Consider the following 17,916-nt stretch of genomic DNA (forward strand, 5'->3'; position numbering starts at 1 on the left):
AGAAACAATGGAGGAATCACAGTTTTATCCAATTTCAGCCCGCAAATTATTATTTTTCAGTTTCCCAGTACATTTTACAGTACTTGATGGTGTTAATAGAAACTACAACTCTTCCCGCAAAACATAAGCCCTCACACCACTCCATTGACGGAAAAATAAAAAAATGATGGCTCTTGGAAGGCGGGGAATGAAAAACTAAAATGAAAAAGCAAAAAAGGATCAGTCCTGAAAGGGTTAATTAATTTCTAATAAAAAACCATTTATGACCACATACGGGGGTATTGCCGTAATCTGGAGAAATTGCTTTACAAATGCTGGGGTGTTTTTCCTCTTTTATCTCTTGTGAGAATTAAAAAATGCAACATTTTAGTGGACAAAAATGTTGATATTCATTTTCACGGCCAAATTCTACAAGAGTCAAAATGCTCACTATGCCCCTAGAAAAATTCGTTGAGGGGTGTAGTTTCCAAAATAGGGTCACTTTTGGGGGGTTTCCACTGTTTTGGTCCCTCCGGGGCATTGCAGACCCGACATGGCACTGAAAGCCAATCCAGCAAAATCTGCGCTCCAAAATCCAAAAGGCTTCTGAGCCCGGCAGTGGGTCCAAACAGCAGTTTACCACATATGGGGTATTGCCATAATCGGGAAAAATTGCTTTACAAATGTTGGGGTGCTTTTTCTCCTTTATTCCTTGTAAAAATAAAAAATTCCATGTTTCCACAGAAAAAAAGGTGATTTTCATCTTTACAGACTGATTCTACTAAATTCTGAAAAAAAACTGTGGGGTCAAAATGCTAACTATACCCCTAGAAAAATGCCTTGAGGGGTGTAGTTTCCAAAATGGGGTTACTTTTTGGGGGTTTCAACTTTTTAGGTACCACAAGACCTCTTCAAACCTAACATGGTGCCTAAAATATATTCCTAAAAAAAGGAGGCCTCAAAATCCACTAGGTGCTCCTTTGCTTCTTAGGCTGGTGCGTCAGTCCATAAGGACACTAGGGCCACATGTTGGATATTTCTAAAAACTGCAGAATCTGGGCAATAAATTTTGAGTTGCGTTTCTCTGGTAAAACCTTCTGTGTTTCAGAACTGAACTGTACCCTGAAAAAATAGCTTTTTGAAACTTTCTTGAAAATATGAGAAATTGCTGCTAAAGTTCTAAGCCTTTGTAACGTCCTAGGAAAATAAAAGGATGTAAAAAAAACGATGCAAACATAAAGTAAACATATGGGGGAAGTTAACTAGTAACTATTTTGTGTGGTATTACTATCTGTTTTACAAGTAAATACATTAAAATTTCGAAAAATGCTAATTTTTGCAAATTTTCACTAAAATTTGACGGTTTTCACAAATAAATATTGAATTTATCGACCAAATTTTTTCACTAACATAAAGTACAATATGTCACGAGAAAACAATCTCAGAATCGCTTGGATAGGTAAAAGCATTTCAGAGTTATTACCACATAAAGTGACACATGTCAGATTTGAAAAACTCATCTGTGTCCACGAGACCAAAACAGGCTGTGTCCTGAAGGGGTTAAGGGATTTGCAATTAATGATCTATAAGGCCATCTATGTATGATTGGTGGGGTCCTACAGTGTCACGTAGGGTTCGTGGACCCACTGGGCCGTACCGCCTTGGCGGTATGGCAGCTGGCCAACAGGGCGCATGTCAAAGTCTATAGTTCGTATAGGGTACCTGTGGCAGCTCGGACAGTAGTAAAGCAGGCTCGGCTGGGACAAGGCAGCGGGTAGACGTCAGACGTAGAGTAGCAGGACAGGCGTGGAATACAGCACAGCACGACTACAGCTCAGCACGGCACTTGACCAGGATAGCACTATATACAGGATACAGGATGCACAGGAAAACACTGGGAGACCATTTGCTTAGACAAACTAGGATACGACAAACAACGCTCAGGCACTGCAGGAAGGGGCTGGGCCCCTCTTATAGTCCAGGGTGCTCATGGGCTAATTTAACATTAAAGTCCGGTGTGCGCGCATGCTCGTGCCCGCTCTTAAAGGGGCAGCGCATGCACCGGACTTTACGGGACCCAGCCGAGGTGAGTGGGAGTGTGCGCCGGCTTCTCCTGAGGAGGAGACTGGGGCCAGCGCTCGCTGACCCATGGCTGCGGCCATCAGGAGGTGAGTGAACCTGACGGCCCGCAGCCATGGACATGACAGTACCCACCTCTTACGCCCCCTCTTCCTGGGGCAAGAGCGAGAGAGAGGCTTCTTCAGAAGGGTAGGAGCATGGAGGTTCTCCTCTGGCTCCCAGGACCTCTCTTCGGGACTAAACCCCCTCTAATCCACCAAATAAAAAGTCTTTCCTTTCACTTTCTTGGTGTCCAAGATCTCCTTAACCTCGAAGGTGTCTGAAGGGCCTCTGGGGGCAACCGCAGGGCTAGGAGTCGTGGAAAAGCGGTTCAAAACCACCGGTTTCAGGAAAGAAACATGGAAGGAGTTGGGGATCCTGAGGGTAGGAGGCAGCCGAAAATTGTAGGCGACAGGGTTGATCTGCTGCAGGATCTCGAAGGGTCCGAGGAACCTGGGAGCAAATTTGTATGATGTCACCCTCAGTCGAATATTCCTGGAGGACAGACAGACCTTCGTGCCAGGAAGAAGCTGAGAAGATTCTCTTCTCCTTGTATCCACCTTCCGTTTCATGCGGTCGAACGCCATCAGGATGGAGGATCGAGTCTGCTGCCAGATCTTCAGAAAATCCCTAAAAGCAGTATCAGCAGCTGGTACCTCGGACGTTTTAGGCACTGGGAGAGGAATTTGTGGGTGTTGGCCATAGACGATAAAGAACAGTTTGTTCCTTGTGGACTCGCTGGTGTGGTTATTGTAGGAGATTTCAGCCCACGGGAGCAACTGCACCCAGTCATCATGCTGCTTGGAGATGAAGTGGCATAAGTAGATCTCCAAGATCTGATTGATCCTCTTGACCTGACCATTGGACTGAGGATGGTAGGCTTAGGAAAAGTCCAACTTTACACCTAGGAGTCCGCAGAGGTGAACTGAACACCCGATCAGACACAATATGCTGCGGCAAGCCGTGCAGGCAGAAGACGTGCTGGATGAAAAGCTTGGCCAGTTGAGGAGCAGAAGGAACACCGGTCAGAGGAACGAAGTGGGCCATCTTCGAAAATCGATCCATCACCACCCAGACAGTACTGCATCCAGCAGAGAGAGGCAGGTCAGAGATAAAGTCCACAACTATATGCTGCCAGGGAGCATCGGGCAAAGGCAATGGCTGGAGCAGGCCAGCAGGTCTGGAGTGAGCGACCTTGTTAGCTGCGCACACTGAGCAAGAAGAAACAAAGTCCATAATGTCCTTGGGCAGCGTGGGCCACCAGAAATGATGGGCAATCAGATCCCGGGTCTTACGGGTCCCCGCCTGACCTACCTGTCTAGAGGAGTGTCCCCAGCGGAGGATTCTCCCTCTGTCAGCCAGGCGCACAAAAGACCTCCCTGGAGGAATGTCCCCAACTTGCAGGGGATTGAGAGAGACAATGCAAGACGGATCAATAATGTTCTGTGTAATTTCCATGGTGTCTTCTGTCTCGAAAGACCTGGACAAGGCATCGGCCCTCACATTCTTGTCGGCCGGGCGATAATGGAGCTCAAACTGGAACCTGGTAAAGAATAGTGACAACGTGGCCTGACGAAGGTTCTGTTGTTGGGAAGTCTGGAGGTAGGTGAGGTTCTTGTGGTCCGTAAAAATCAGGATGGGGTGAGCTGCGCCCTCTAGTAGAAGTCTCCACTCCTCCAGGGCCAATTTGATGGCCAGTAACTCCCGATCCCCAATCGAGTAGTTTCGCTCTGCGGAAGAGAAAAGCTTAGAGAAATATCCACATACCCTAGACTTGCCCTTGGAACCTCTTTGGAACAGGAGTGCACCAGCACCGACAAAGGATGCGTTCACCTCCAACGAGAACTGTCGAGAAACATCCGGATGATGGAGGATAGAGGCTGACGTGAAGGCACTCTTCAGGCTATTGAATGCGGACTCTGGAGTCCACACCTTGGTGTTCATGCCCTTCTTAGTGAGGATAGAGATAGGAGAAGTCAGTGAGGAGAAGTTTGGAATAAACTGTCTGTAAAAATTGGCGAATCCCAGAAAGCTCTGTATGGCCCTCAAGTCTTGAGGGCGAGGCCATTCCAGGACAGAATTTACCTTTTCAGGATCCATCTTGAGACCTCTATTCGAGACAATGAATCTTTTTCAAACACGCACTTCTCCAACTTGGCTTTTAGACGATTTTCCCTTAACCGCAGCCAAACCTGACGGACAAGTCTCTGATGCGTCATAGGATTTGGAGAAAAAAATCAAGATGTCATCAAGATAGACCACAACACAAACATACGGGAGGTCAAGGAAAATGTAATTAACGAACTCTTGGAAGACCGCGGGAGCATTACACAGGCTGCAGGGCATTACTAGATATTCATAGTGTCCATCACGGGTGTTAAATGCAGTCTTCCATTCGTCACCCTGGCGAACCGGATTAGATTGTAAGCCCCACGCAGGTCTAGTTTGTAAAAAATCGTGGCACTACGTATACGATCGAACAATTCAGAGATCAGTGGCAACGGATACTTATTTTTCACCGTGATTTGGTTGAGACCCCGGTAGTCAATACAAGGACGCAGGGAGCTATCCTTCTTTTTGATGAAGAAGAACCCGGCTCCTGCTGGGGAGGAAGACTTCCGTATGAAGCCCCTCTCCAAGTTCTCTTTAATATAGGCGGACATCGACAGAGTCTCTTCCAAGGAGAGAGGATATATCCTACCACGGGGAAGGGAAGCACCAGAAATCAGCTCGATAGGACAGTCATACGCCCAGTGTGTGGGCAGTGTCTCCGCCTCCCTTTTGCTGAAGACGTCCGAAAATGCAGCATAATGACCAGGCAATCCTGCCAATGACGAGGCAGAGGAGGCTGAGCCGAACGAATCTGCACCAGGCATCGGCTGTGGCACTCAGGGCCCCACTGGAGAACCTCTCCAGAGTTCTAGTCCAGGACTGGGGTATGTAGTCGGAGCCAAGTCAGGCCCAGCTGCACAGGGTTAACGGCTTTGGATAGGACATAGAACGATAGAAGTTCGGAGTAGAAAGCCCCTACTTGGAGCCTCAGCGGCTTGGTCACAGCTATAACTGGGTCTGGCAGAGATAGTCCATTTACCGATGCAACCATCAACGGTCTACGTTCCACCAGCTGATGGGGTGGGGCGCCGAAAGATCATTTCGCACAGGGTGCCATCTATCCTAGGGCCGGCCCTGACTATGGTCACGGGTATGGACAATTTAGATGGGAGTCCTTCTTTACCCAAGGTTGTCTCTCCTACCAACCCTAGGCTTTGGGGCTTTTGGGGACACATATGCACAAGATGGCCTCCGAGGCCACAATAAAGACAGTGTCCCGAAGTGCGTCTTCGTTGTCTCTCCTGGGTAGATAGCTTACATTGGTCCATCCTCACAGACTCCTTAGGAGGAACGGTATCTGAGGACGACAGGGGTTGCTGCAAGGTAGGGACCGGACTAGGAAGAGCTCCCTCCCGACGAACCTCTTGGAGCCGTTCTCGGAGCCTTCTATCAATCTGGGCAGCCAGAAGGATAAGGTCATCCAGGGTAGATGGCAGGTCTCGATCGGCAAGTTCGTCCTTAATTTTAGCAGACATTCCATGCCAGAATGTAGCCACCAGGGCCTCATTGTTCCACAACAGTTCTCCCGCCAGGGTACGGAAGTGGATGGCGTACTCGCCCACAGAAATATCTCCTTAGCGTAGGTTCAGCAAGGAAGCCGCTGCAGAGAAGACTCGTACAGCCTCCTCAAACACCGTGCAAAATGTCAGGAGGAATCCCTGTAAGTGACGGGTCTCTGGTCCTTGTCTCTCCCAGATAGGGTTCGCCCATGTAAGGGCCTTGCCAGTAAGAAGAGAGATGATGAAAAAATCAATGACAGGTACCTGCTTCTCCATCATAGCGGTCAGGAAGTGGCAAAGAAAAACGAGGATCAACACTGCCAGGAGGTGTAGTCTGAGTATCAGTACTGCCAGGAGGTGTAGTAGGAGGAACTGCAGCTTGTGCTTCCTGCCGACGTGCGAGAATGTTCAAGGCCTGGAGGAGTTGGTCCTGTCGAGACCGGAGGTCCAGGATATCGGTCCACATCTCTTGTGACACCATCTTGATCTTGGATCGACCAGCGGTGTCCATGGCCTGAGCATACTGTCATGTAGGGTTCGTGGACCCACTGGGCCATACCACCTGGGCGGTATGGCAGTTGGCCAACAGGGGGCAGGTCAAAGTCTATAGTTCGTATAGGGTACATGTGGTAGCTCGGACAGCAGCAAGGCAGGCTCGGCTGGGACTAGGCAGCGGGTAGACGTCAGGCGTGGAGTAGCAGGACAGGCATGGAATACAGCACAGCACGACTACAGCTCAGCATGGCACTTGACCAGAATAGCACGGGATAGAGGATACACTGGGAACTGGAAATCACTGGGAGACCGTTTGCTTAGACAAACTAGGATACAACAAACGACGTTCAGGCACTGCAGGAAGGGACTATAGACTTTGCTATGGACTTTGTCACAGATCTGCCTCTCTCTGCGGGATGCAGTGTGATCTGGGTGGTGGTGGATCGTTTTTCTAAAATGGCTCTTTGTTCCTCTGACTGGCCTGCCTTCTGCTGCTCGACTGGCTGATCTCTTCATGCAACACATCTTCCGTCTGCACGGATTACCCATTGCATATTGTCTCAGATCGAGGGGTCCAGTTCACCTCAAAGTTCTGGGGAGCACTCTGCGGCCTACTCGGTGTAAAGTTGGACATCTCCTCAGCTTACCATCCTCAGTCCAATGGACCAGTTGTTAGGGTTAACCAAATTATGGAGAACTATCTGCGGCACTTTGTCTCTAGACGACATGATGACTGGGTGCAGCTGCGGAGTTCTCTTATAATAACCATACCAGTGAGTCCTCCACCTCCAGACCGTTCTTCATAGTCTACGGCCAACATCCTCAAATACCCATGCCTGGCTCCAGTGTGTCCCAGGTGCCTGCAGCTGACTCTACCTTCAGGAACTTTCTGCAGATATGCCAGCAGACACGATCTTCTATTCTGCTGGCGGTGGACCGCATGAAGGGAAATGGAGGAATAAAAGAAAGAACGGGTGCTTTCCAGGCGCTACCGATCGGTGTAATATACCTTTACCAATAAATCCTTTTTACTACTGATCTCATCTCTATCCTTGAGGAAATTGGATTATACCTTTTACGGATGATCACCCCGATCGGTAGCGCCTGGAAAGCACCCGTTCTTTCTTTTATTCCTCCATATATACATTGAGACTTCTTTGCCAAGCTCTCAAACCGGGTCCTGGGCTGCAACCTGATTCTGCTACCAACATACCATGGAGGCTATTGTTTGGATTCTGCTTTACTGGATGTTATGCTCCCAGCATAACCGCACCTGGTTAGCACCACTTGCACATTGTTCACACGTGTAAATCACAGTTTCATTCACTATTGTGCGCTTTGTTGTTTTTTTCTGCCTTTTCCCGCATGAAGAGAAAGGCAGACACTAGAAGTCGAGAACCTCCCCAGTTCCTTCCAGGTACAAAGGTCTGGCTGTCTTCCAGGAATATCCGGCTGAGGGTGCCATCTTGCAAGTTTGCCCCCAGGTTCCTTGGACCCTTCGAGATTCTACTACAGATCAATCCTGTGTCGTAAAAGCTTCAGCTGCCTCCTACCCTCAAGATCCCTAACTCCTTCCACGTCTCCTTGCTAAAACCCGTGGTCCTGAACTGCTACTCCAGGACTCCTAGTTCCACAGTGGCGCCTGGCGGTTCATCCAGAACTTTCGAAGTGAGGGAGATCCTGGCCACCAAGAAAGTAGGAGGAAGGATGTTTTATTTGGTGGATTGGAGGGGTTTTGGTCCGGAGGAGAGGTCTTGGGAGCCAGAGGAGAACATCGATGCTCCTGTCCTCGTGAAGAAATTTCTTTCCCGCTCTGGCCCCAAGAGGAATGGGCGTAAGAGGGGGGATACTGTAACGTCTATGGCCGTGGGTCGTCGTTCAGACTTACCCCTTGACTGCCCCGGCCATGGACAACCATCTTCACGGCATCAGCTCCCTCAAGAGAGACGCCGGCACTCACTTCCGGGTCGTCGCACTGATTCCCGCAAGGCGCGTACGCCTGCGCGTGCACGTCCTTAAAATGGCCAGTACGCGTCCAGCTGTAACCCATCAATTATTAGCCCAAATGGCTGCTGGACTATAAAAGGTGCTCTGCCCACTGGTTCTTTGCCTGAGCATTGTTGTATACCTAAGTTTGTCTCTCAAATGGTCTCCCAGTATTTTCCAGTTCCCAGTGTTACCCGTTCCTGCTGCCTGTAAACTGTATTCTGTGCTATCGTATCTACAGTGAAAGTCAAGTCGAGTCTTCCGCTGCATCCACGGTCCGCTACTGTCTACATTGCCTCAGGTACCCGTACCGAACTATAGACATTGTTTTGTACCTTGTTGGCCAGCTGCTACCCTGCTACGCGATACGGCCCAGTGGTTCCATACCCCGCGCCGTGACAGCTCCAAGTTCTCTTTAACATAGGCGGACATGGACATAGAGGATATACCCTACCACTGGGGAAGGGATTCACCAGGAATCAGCTCGATAGGACAGTCATACACCCGGAGTGGGGGCTGCACAGGGTTAATGGCCTTGGACAAGACAAAGAACGATAACAGCTCGTGGGTGGAGAGCTCCCACTTGGAGCCTCAGCGACTTGGTCACAGCTATAACTGGGTCTGGCAGAGGTAGTCCATTTACCGATGCAACCGTCAATGGCCTCTCCAGAGGGGTAGTGGGTAATTGAAGAAGATCCACCAGGTCTCCACAAATGAAACTAGCAGCGGATCCAGAGACCCGATGCATTTTGTCGCCGGACACTATGGTCACAGGTATGGACAATTTCGACGGAAGTCCTTTTTTACCCAAGGTTGTCTCTCCTAGTAATCCTAGGCTTTGGAACTTTTGGGGACACAGATGGCCTCCGAGGCCGCAATATAGACAGAGTCCCGAAGTACGTCTGCGTTGTTTCTCCTGGGTGGAACGCTTACACTGGTCCATCCTCACAGACTCCTTAGGAGAATCAGAACCTGAGGACAGCAGAAGTTGCTGCAAGGTTGGGACCGGACTAGGAACGAGCTTCTTGGAGCCATTCTCAGATCCTCATATCAATCCGGGCGGACAGAAGGATGAGGTCATCCAGGGTAGACGGTAGATCTCGAGCGGCAAGTTCGTCCTTAATCTTAGGAGACAGTCCCTGCCAGAATGTAGCCACCAGGGCCTCATTGTTCCACAACAGTTCTCCCACCAGGGTGCGAAAGTGGATGGCGTACTTGCCCACGGAGGTGTCTCCTTGGCATAGGTTTAGCAAGGAAGCCACTGCAGATGAGACTATTCCAGGCTCCTCAAACACCATGCGAAAAGTCCGGAGGAAGCCCTGGAAGTCACGGATCTCTGGTCCGTGTCTTTCCCAGATAGGATTCGCCCATGCAAGAGACTTGCCAGTGAGGAGAGAGATGATGAAAGCAACCCTTGCACCATCAGACGAAAATGCCCTTGCATACAGGCTGAAATGGATCTGGCACTGGTTCAAAAATCCACGACAGGTACCTGCGTCTCCATCATATCGATCAGGAAGTGGCAAAGAAAAACGGGGCTCAAAACTGCCAGGAGGTATAGTCTGAGGATCAACACTGCCAGGAGGTGTAGTAGGAGGAATGGAAGCTTGTGCCTCCTGCCGACGTGCGAGAATGTTCAAGGCCTGGAGGAGTTGGTCCTGTTGAGACCAGAGGTCCAGCATATCCGCCCGCATCTCTTGTGACGTCATCTTGGTCTTGGATCGACCAGCGGGGATCCATGGCCTGAGCATACTGTCACGTTGCGTTCGTGGACCCACTGGGCCATACCGCCTTGGCGGTATGGCAGTTGGCCAACAGGGTGCAGTTAACAGTCTATAGTTTGTATAGGGTACCTGTGGCAGCTCGGACAGTAGCAAGGCAGGCTTGGCTGGGGCTAGGCAGCAGTCAGACGTCAGGCGTGATGTAGCAGGACAGGCGTGGTATGCAGAACAGCATGACTACAGCTCAGCACGGCACTTGACCTGGATAGCAAGGGATACAGGATACAGGTACGGGAAACACTGGGAACTGGAAGACACTAGGAGACAATTTGCATAGATAAACTTTGGGTACGACAACGACGCTCAGGCATGGGAGGAAGGGGCTGGGCCCTTCTTATAGCCCAGGGTGCTCTGGGAGCAATCAGCTCAATCTCCCACCTGCGTGCGCTTTGACTTCTTAAGTCTGGACTGAGCTCACAAGTGCACCCTGGTGGTCACTGTGGAACAGGACGGCCATATGTGCAGACATCTCTGGAGAGAAGGGCGTCGACTGGATGGAAAGAGTTCGTGGTCAGCGACCACCGACGTTACATGAAGAATACGAGAGGTTGTTGTCACCTGCACTACGCAACCAGTACCTGCCAGAAAGTCCTGCAGCTCCTTTAATGTTGTGTAGGCCTCTTGGTAGCCTCCCTGACCAATTTTTGTCTGGTCTTTTCATCAAGTTTTTAGGGATGTCCAGTTCTTGGTAATGTCACTGTTGTGCCAAATGTAATCCACTTCTTGATGACCGACTTCACTGTGTTCCATGGTATATCTAATTGGAAATTCTTTGGTACCCTTCTCCTGACTGATGCCTTTCAACAATCAGATTCATTTGATATGTTATAAGCTCTTTACAGACCATGGCTTTTGCTGTCACATGCAACAAAGAAAAGGTCAGAAAAATACTAATAAAAAAAGCTGAACTTTATATGGGATTACTCAGAATCACTTTAAATAATGGAAGCTGTGTACTGACTACTATTTAACATGAGTTTAAATGTGATTGGCTAATTCTGAATACAACCACATCCCCAATTATAACAGGGTGTTCACACTTATGCAACCACATTATTGTAGTTTTGTTATTTTTCTTTCTCCCCTCTAAATGATCTCAGTTAGTTTTTTAATGGAATTGTACAGATTATGGGTCACATTAAAGGTGGAAAAAGTTCTGAAATGATTCTACTTGTACTGATTTTTTTACATGACAAAAACCTGGCATTTTGACAGGGGAGTGTAGACTTTTTATATCCACTGTATGTATTGGGGCTATTGACCTCGACGTTATAAGACTTGCATCATTGGGTCAGCGATGCAGCTTAAAGCTGTGGGCTGTCGGCCATGGGAAGGAGATTGGGGAAGGGGCCCAAGAAGAACTTTTGCACCGCGGCCCATGAACATCTATCTACGCCCCTGGGCAGGGGTGTAACTAGGAAAGACTGAGCCCCATTGCAAACTTTTGACTTATGCCCCCTTCCCCTGGGTGCCACACACAGCCTCTCCCTTGTAGATAATGCCCCCTGTAGATTGTGCCATACAGCCCCCTGTAGATTGTGCCATACAGCCACCCTGTAGATTGTACCATAACGCTCCCCTGTAGACTGTGCCAGACAGCCCCCCTGTAGACAGTGTAACACCCCCCTTGTAGACAATGCCCCCTCCCCCTACTAGACAGTGCCATACAGCCCCCTTGTAGATAGAGCCCACTGCCTCCAACTGTAGATAGCGCCATAAAGCCTCCCAGAGCTTAGGCTGGGGATTCCGCTCCAAGAGGGAGGCCCTGATGTCACTGTCCATATATGGACAGTGACGTCAGTGGCTACTCCTTGAGCAGAGTTCCTGTTGCCGACTCTGTGGGGAATTCTCAGGAACTACAGTAGCAGCAGAGTGGATGAGATAGAACAAATCTAATACACATGCTGCGTAAATACTGATTGGAAAAAAGGCTCAGAAATTGACATGTAGAGCGGAATGTAACGTCGCAGACCGCAGGCTCCTATCATTCTGCAGACGTCTTCCTCCCCGGAGATGCCAGCACATGTGGCCGTCCTGTCCTGCATTGACCACTAGGGTGCAGGCACGAGCTCATTCCCTGCCTTAAAGGGCCAGCGCGCACACATGTTAAAGATTTGACTGATTGCTCCCAGATCACCCTGAACTATAAGAAGGGCCCTGCCCCTTCACTCATTGACTGAGCATTGTTATGTTTTCCTTTGTCAGTCTAGCAAATGGTCCCTTGGTGTTTTCCTGTTCCCAGTGTTCCCATTCCCGCTAACTGTATCCTGTATTCCATGCTGCCTTGTTACTGTGCCTTAAAGAGTTGGAGTCATTCTGTGTTACACCACGCCTGATGTCTATTGCCAAGGTCCCATCTGAGCCTAGCCATTGCTACTGTATGGCCTATCACAGGTACCTTGCTCGGACTAAAGACTTTACTTGGCACCCTGTTTGGCCAGCTGCTATCCTGCTACGGCGGTACGGCCCAGTGGTTCCACATACTCACAGATCGTGACAGTACGCTCGAGCCATGGACCCCGCTGGTCAACCCAAGACCATGACGACATCACAAACCATGCCAGCAGATATGCTAGTCTGCAAGTTACGACAAGACCAACTCCTGCAGGCGGTGAACACCATCACGCATCGGCTGGATGCACAAGTTGCAGTTGTCTCAGATTTCATTCCTGTTGCTCCGGCTGTTCCTCCTGCTACACCTCTGGTAGTATCAGTGTTGATCCTCGATTCTCGCTGCCCCTACCTCCTCGCTACGACGGAGTACCTGCAGGGGATTTCTGAACCAGTGCCAGATCCACTTCAGTCTTCAGCATTTTCTACTGAGAGCGCAAGGATCGCATTTATCATAATACTGCTTACTGGTAGGGCCCTAGCATGGGCAAACCCTATCTGGGAACGTCAGGGCCAGAGGCCCGCGACTTCCAGGGTTTCCTACAGACTTTTCGCACAGTGTTCGAGGAACCTGGCTGAGCCTCCTCAGCAGCTGCATCTCTCCTGACCCTTCACCAGAAGGACACTTCCGTCAGTGAGTACACCATTCAGTTCCGCACCCTGGCGGCAGAGCTGTCCTGGAACAACGAGGTCTTGGTGGCTACATTCTGGCAGGGACTGTCTCCAAAAATTTACGATGAACTTGCTGCTCGTGATCTGCCACCTACCCTGGATGACCTCATATGTTTGGCCACTCGTATTGACATGGGGATCCGGCCGCAAACCCAAGAGATTCGTCGGGAGGGAGGTGGATCTGCTTAAACTGTCTGTCCAGGAGAAACTCCGCAGACGCACTTCAGGACTTTGTCTGTATTACGGGCCTCAGAGGCCATATTGTGCGTTTTTGCCCTCAGAAACAAAAGAGACTCCAATGTCTAGTATTGGTTGGAGAGACAACACTAGGGGGAACGCACTAGATAAGAAGTTCTCCTCCAAACTGTCCATTCCCGTGACCATTGGGTCTGGAGAGAAGACGCACCGAGTCTCAGCATACCTGGACTCTGGGTCCACAGCAAACTTCATCGGAAAAGACCTAGTGGCTCTCCTCCAGTTGCCCATAGTCCCTCTGGCTGTGGCATCAGTGAATGGACTACCTCTGCCCGACCCGATCGTATCTGAGACCAAGCCACTGAGACTCCAAGTTGGAGCTCTTCATTCAGAACTAATTTCCTTTCTTGTCTTGCCTAAAGCTGTCAATCCTGTCCTGCTTGGCCTGCCTTGGCTTCAACTACATGCCCCAGTTCTGGACTCCAATGGGGCTCTAAATGTCATAGCCATTGTCTGTTACAGATTCATCCACCCCAGACACACACACACACACACACACACACACACACACACACACCTCTCAATTTGCAGATGTCCTCAGCAAAAAGGAGGCTGAGACGCTTCCTCCACACCAGGCTTACGACTGCCCCATTAAACTGGTTCCAGATGCTTCCCCCCCATGACCAGGTATACCCTCTCTCCTTGCCAGAGACTCAGTCCATGTCGACCTACATCAAGGAGAATCTGGAGAGGGGTTTCATACAAAAAATCCTCCTCTCTGGCCGGTCCGGGTTCTTCTTTGTCAAGAAAAAGACTGATCTCTTCGACCTTGCATTGACTACCGTGGTCTCAATCAAGTCACGGTCAAAAATACATATCCATTGCCACTAATTTCAGAGCTATTTGACCGCATATGAGGAGCAAATATCTTCTCCAAACTAGACTTGTGTGGGGATTACAATTTAATTAGAATCTGCCAAGGTGATGAGTGGAAGACTGCGTTTAACACTCGAGACGGGCACTACGAATACCTGGTGAGGCCCTTCGGTCTCTGTAACGCTCCCGCGGTCTTCCATGATTTCATCAACTACATCTTCCGAGATCTGCTCTATGTTTGTGTTGTGGTCTATCTCGATGACATTTTGATTTTTTCCCCCAGATCCGACGTCTTATCGGAGACATGTCCGTCAAGTTCTGCTGCGACTGAGGGAGAATCGCCTGTATGCCATGCTGGAGAAGTGCGTGTTTGAGAAGAATTCTCTACCCTTCCTGGGCTACATCATCTCGGATCAAGGCCTCAAGATGGACTCCGAGAAGGTAAAGGCTGTCCTGGAAAGGCTATGTCCTCAGGGTTTGAGATCCATACAGCGTATTTTGGGATTCGCCAACTTTTACCGGCAGTTTATCCCACACTTCTCTTCACTGATGGGCCCCATCTCCACCCTCACCAAGAAAGGTATCAACGCCAAGGTGTGGACTCCAGAGGCAGAAGCTGCATTTAATAGCCTTAAGAGTGCCTTCACGTCAGCCTCAACCCTCCATCACCCTGATGTATCGCTACAGTTTTCGTTGGAGGTGGACGCCTCGTCTGTTAGTGCAGGTGCACTTCTGTTCCAGAGAGGTTCTAAAGGGAGGGCAGTGGTATGTAGCTAATATTCCAGACTTTTTTCATCCTCAGAGCGCAATTACTCGATTGGAGATCGGGAATTACTGGCCATCAAGTTGGCTCTGGAGGAGTGGATACATCTATTAGAGGGTGCAGCTCACCCTATCCTGATGTATACGGACCACAAGAACCTCACATATCTCCAGTCGGCCCAACGACTGAACCCCCGTCAAGCCAGATGGTCGCTGTTCTTTGCTTGGTTCCAGTTTGTGCTCCACTACCGCCCTGCCGACAAAAATGTGAGGACCAATGCCTTCTCCAGGTCGTTCGAGACAGAGGACACCGTGGACTCTCCACAAAATAAAATTGATCCATCGTGTATCATCTCTGTTAATCCTCTGCAAGTTAGAGACATCCCTCCGGGTGGACTTTTGAACGTATAGCAGACAGGAGGAGAATCCTTCACTGGGGATACAGCTCTAAACTTGCGGGGCAGGGTGGTGGTGGACCGGTTCTCGAAAATGGCTCACTTTGTTTCACTGACTGGCCAACGTCCTGCTTCTCGACTGGCCAACCACTTCATCCAACCCATCTTTCACCTGCATGGCTTGCCTCTGCATACCGTGTCTGTTTGGTTTACCTCTAAGTTCTGGAGAGCCTTCTGTAAACTCCTTGATGTAAAGTTGGACTTTTCCTCAGCCTACCATCCCCAGTCCAATGGCCAAGTCGAGAGGAACAACCAGATCATGGAGAACTATCTATAACATTTCATCTCCAGGCAGCATGATGAGTGGGTGCAGCTTCTTCCTTGGGCTGAGTTCTCCTATAACAACCACACAAGCGAGTCCACTAACTCCACACCATTCTTTGTTGTCTACGGCCAACATCCACAAATGCTTCTCTCTGTTTCTGCTACGTCCCAGGTGCCTGCAGCTCACTCTGCAGTCCGAGACTTTCTACAGATCTGGCAGCAAACCCTGTCCTCTGTTCTGCGGGCGGTCGATCAAATGAAGCGAAAGGCAGACACGAGGAGAAGAGAGCCGCCTCAGTTTCTTCCGGGTACCAAAGTCTGGCTGTCCTCAAGAAATATCCGGCTGAGGGTGCCGTCATACAAATTCGCTCCCAGGTTCCTAGGACCCTTTGAGATCCTCCAGCAGATCAACCTGGTCTCTTATAAGCTTATGCTGCCAGCTACCCTCAGAATCCCCAACTCCTTTCACGTGTCTCTTCTGAAGCCTGTGGTCCTGAACTGCTACTCTAAGACTCTTAGCCCAGCAGATGCCCCCAGTGGTTCTGCCGATGTATTTGTGGTCAAGGAGATCTTGGACTTTAGGAGGATAAGAGGAAAAGCCTTTTACTTAGTGGATTGGAAGGGGTTTGGTGCAGAAGAGAGGTCCTGGGAGTCAGAGGAGAACCTCAAGGCTCCTTCCCTCATTAAGAAGGTTCTCACTCGCTCTTGCCCCAAGAAGAGATATGTAAGATAATGTAATGTCTGCAGTCGCAGACCGTAGGCTCCTATCATCCTGCAGACGTCTTCCTTCCCAAAGATGCCAACACATGCAGCCGTCCTGTCCTGCAGTGACCAATAGGGTGCGCGCTCGAGCTCATTCCCGCCTTAAAGGTCCAGTGCGCGCACATGTTAAGTATTTGACTGATATCTCCCAGATCACCCTGGACTATAAGAAGGACCCAGCCACTTCAGTCATTGCCTGAGCGTTGTTGTATTTTCCCTTGTCAGTCTAACAAATGGTCCCTTGGTTTTCCTGTTTCCAGTGTTCCCGTTCCCGCTACCTGTATCCTGTATCCCATGCTGCCTTGTTCCTATGCCTTAAAGAGTTGGAGTCATGCTGTGTTACACCACGCCTGGTGTCTGCTGCCAAGGTCCCATTTGAGAATAGCTATTGCTACTGTCTGGATTATCACAGGTACCCTTGCTTGGACTATAGACTTTACTTGGTACCCTGTTTGGCCAGCCACTATCCCGCATTAAACTAGTAACAGTGTATTGTAGAGGAGACTAACCTCTTTCTAGCGTTTATTTTCATTTTCTGCTTACTGCTACTTTGTAGAGAAATAAGTTTTATTACGTTTATGCCAATGAGCATTTAGGTGCAACGAGGGAATCCCCGTTGCACCTAAATGCTTTTATGTCGCTCCCCAGTTCAACCCCTCTCTCTCCCTTCTTACATTGATCGACAGGGACCAGGCAGCGTAATTGGCGCGTTCATGCCTAGCCCCGTACTGTCTGTAATGCGCTCGCGTGTCCCTGCTCTTTGCTCGGCGCATGCGCAGTACGATCTTTCTGCCCGACGTTCTAATTGGCACTACTGCGCATAAAGAGCAGGTATGCTGCAAATGCGCTATAGTGCAGATTAGAACGTTGAGCAGAAAGATCATACCCTATCAATCAATGTAAGAAGGGAGGGAAGGGGGTTAGACTGGGGAGTGGCGTAAGAGCATTTAGGTGCAATGGTGATGCTCTCGTTGGACCTAAATGTTCATTAGCATAAACTTAATAAAACAGATTTCTCTACAATGGAGGCAGTAAGCAGAAAATGAAAAAAAAAACACTAGAAACAGGTTAGTCTCCTCTACAATACACTGTTACTAGTATAATACGGACTGTAACGTCTAGGGCCGGGGGTCGTCGTCCTGACTTACCTCTTGACGATCCCGGCCATGGACATCCCTCTTCACGGCGTCAGCTCCCTCCAGGGAGACGCAGGCACTGTCCTCTGTGTCCTCGTACTGATTCCCGCAGGGCGCGCGCGCGTGCACGGCCTTAAAGGGCCAGTACACGTCCAGCTGTCACCTATCAATTATCAGCCGAAATGGCTGCTGGACTATAATTAGAGGCTCTGCCCACTGGTTCCTTGCCTGAGCGTTGTTGTATACCCTAGTTTGTCTTGCTAAAGGTCTCCCAGTGTTTTCCAGTTTCCAGTGTTACCCGTTCCTGCTGCCTGTACCCTGTATCCCGTGCTATCGTACCTGCTGTGAAAGTCAAGTCGTGTCTTCCCGCTGCATCCGCGGCGTCACCTGCTGTGAAAGTCAAGTCGTGCTCCTGCCACTGTCTACATTGCCT

The sequence above is a fragment of the Rhinoderma darwinii genome, chromosome 7 (assembly GCF_050947455.1).
Source record: "Rhinoderma darwinii isolate aRhiDar2 chromosome 7, aRhiDar2.hap1, whole genome shotgun sequence".
Classification (NCBI taxonomy): domain Eukaryota; kingdom Metazoa; phylum Chordata; class Amphibia; order Anura; family Rhinodermatidae; genus Rhinoderma; species Rhinoderma darwinii.